Below are 2,983 nucleotides of genomic sequence, written 5' to 3'. Positions count from 1 at the left end.
TGGGTAAATTCCTTCCACAATAATGCCATATATAATTCAACATACATATTAGCTTCACTCTCAAAGCCCTAGAAGTCAACTTTCATAACTACAAGCCTTACTCTCAAGAAATACTTCTCATGATCATTCTATATGTCTAATTCTCAAGACATTCTAACCACATGCTTCATTCTTTAGTAATTCTAATCATATATCTTCATATAAGCATAAACTCAAGCATTACTAATCATGATTCATCATATAAGCCGTAATCTAATCAATTCATATCTATAAGTTTTACTCTTAAGAAATTCATGTCTAGGTGTTCTAATCTCAAGCAATCTATAATGTAATTCATCAATCTTAGAAGATCACAGCTAAGCCCTCAATTTCCCCTTTTATGGCATAAAACTCAACTATATCAAATTCACCTTGGAATCTTAGGTTAATAAAAAATACATGTATAATCATACTAAAAACATGCATTTCCATCATAAACAATCATAAACCACTCTATTGGATCATAATCAACATAACCCACAATATTGGAAGGAACCCTAACTTGAATTAGGGCTTTCATCTTCACAATTGGGGGAATTCTAAGGGACTCCATGGATGAATAAGCTACCATTCCTTGATTACAAAGCCCTCAAATCTTGGAACAATGGAGACTTGACTTGACCTAGCTTGGTCATCTTCTTCTTCTTCTTCACTTTCTAGAGAGAGAATATTTGAGACGGAATTGGGTTCTTTTTTATGAGTTGAAATAATGACTAGGATCAATGAATTTATAGGTTTATAGTCTTTATATAGGTGGTCTAAACTAGGGTAAAACGACACCACTTAATTGCTAATTAATTCCCAAAAGTTCCATTAAGTCCTCACTTAACCATTTAAAACAAGTCACTGCCACACTCACGAGACCCTGACCACGGGGTGTGGGTCTAACCATGGCCCATCCTGGTTGGGCGTGGTTTGGGATCTGTGGCACTGTCTTGGGGGCTCTTGACCTACGGAGCCAACCATGTGGCGTGGACCCATCCACGAGGCGTGGGTCCTGTCCGTGGTTACTGCCTTAGGCATATTTCATGGAGGTCTCACGCATGTTGCGCACCTAAAGGGTGTGGGTGGCCTCATGGGTGGCACCTAAACTCCCAAATAATGTTAACTCCCACTCAAGGCTACGAGGTGTTACATATTTGGTTGAAGTGATATGTTCCTTTGTACTACCCTTAGACACATTTCTCTTTCTTTTTCTATCCTTCTTAGGTTCAATAGTATCATCAATAATAACTATAGGTTCGAAGGAGGAACAAACTTACTTTTCACTACACGTGATTTCTTGGTGGTCTTAGTAAAAAGTACTTCATCCAGAGTACGTTGCACCGACCGAGTAACTCGAACCGGAATCGCCACTGATGGTTCAAAAATGGGATCTTCTTGAGGCTTATCAACAGAAGTAGCGATGGGTTTACTAGAGGCTAGACGAAGTCGTGAATGAAGTCATTTAGGAATCAATTTTACCAACGGAGTATCGTCTTCATCAATATACGAGGTATAAGTCTATTTCTTTGATGATTTTTGTTCCCCTGATAACAAGTAGTCGTATTATCACTGAAATCAGACCCCAATCTTTGGTTTCGTACTTCTCCCTGAATTACTTGATCCATGAGAGGACATGCAAAATGTGATCTTCCGAAAGGGTCAATGAACATTACATCGGATGAGACAAATAGGTTTTCTTAATTCTCGAAGGGTATGAGGGCAAGGTTGAGGTTTTTGGACGGTGAGGACATGATTTGGGAATGGATTATAGAAATTAGGAAGGGAGAGTGAGAATGGAGAATGGAGGTTTTGTGAAGGATGAATAAAAGTGAGATGTAACTGATAATGGGAAGTGGAAAGGTTTTTAGAGAAGAGAGAGAGAGAGAGATTGATTTGATGGATTTGATGAGTTTTTGATTGAATTTTTGGCGGTTTAAATCATATTTTCTGACAGAGTAATTTAATGAGGGAACGGGTAGAGTGCATAAGTCACATTATTTTGTTCATCTTTAGTACGTATTGTGTACATACCTTTATTTGTAGAGATGATGGCCTTCGAAGTCCTAATCCCTTGATTTTCTAATTACCTGAGAATAGTAGTTCCTTTAGTTACAGTTCATTATGAATTATTAAGACTTAAAATAGCATGTAATCGAAGACCATAGTTTACTGAGTAAACATAGATACTTAGGCTATTTTTATCATCCCTAATTCCAACTTGTTCCTTTCAAAGTGTTCCCTTGCTAATGCCTTGGTGAACATATCAGCAATTTGTTCTTCTGTGGTACAAAAATTCATAGATATCAATCCTTTGTCAACATTATTCCTTAGAAAGTGATGTCTCATATCGATGTGTTTGGTTCTCTTGTGCTGAACTGGATATTTTGAGATGTTGATGGCACTTGTGTTGTCACAAAAAATTGGAACACAGTTTGTAGACCAAAGTCTTGTAACAGTTGTTTGATCCATAGTAGTTGTGCACAAGATGAAGCAGTGGCTACATATTTAGCTTCGGCAGTAGACGGGGCAACCGAATTTGTTTCTTTGAACCCCAAGAGATTAAACAAGATCCCAAAAAGTGAGTCATACCTGTAGTGCATTTTCTATCTGCTAGATAACCAGCGTAGTCCACATCAACATACCGTACCCTACAAGTTTGAAATTACTTCCCCTTGGATATCAAAGTCCTAAGTCTGTGGTACCCTTTAGATATCATAGAATTCTTTTGACAACTTGTAGATGTGATTCCTTTGGATTGGCTTGAAATCGAGCGCATAGCCCTACGCTAAACACAATATCGGGGCTTCTGGCTATAAGGTACATAAGTGAACCTATCATTCCTCTATACATTTTTTGTTCTACAGTTGGACCTGTTCCTTCTAGGTCTAACTTAGTGGCAGTGGCTATTAGGGTAGTGATCTGTTTAGCATCTTCCATTTTAAATCTTTTGAGTAGTTCT

Source organism: Solanum tuberosum, unplaced genomic scaffold (genome assembly GCF_000226075.1).
Source record: "Solanum tuberosum cultivar DM 1-3 516 R44 unplaced genomic scaffold, SolTub_3.0 scf00374, whole genome shotgun sequence".
Lineage (NCBI taxonomy): Eukaryota > Viridiplantae > Streptophyta > Magnoliopsida > Solanales > Solanaceae > Solanum > Solanum tuberosum.
This window is presented reverse-complemented; position numbering follows the sequence as displayed.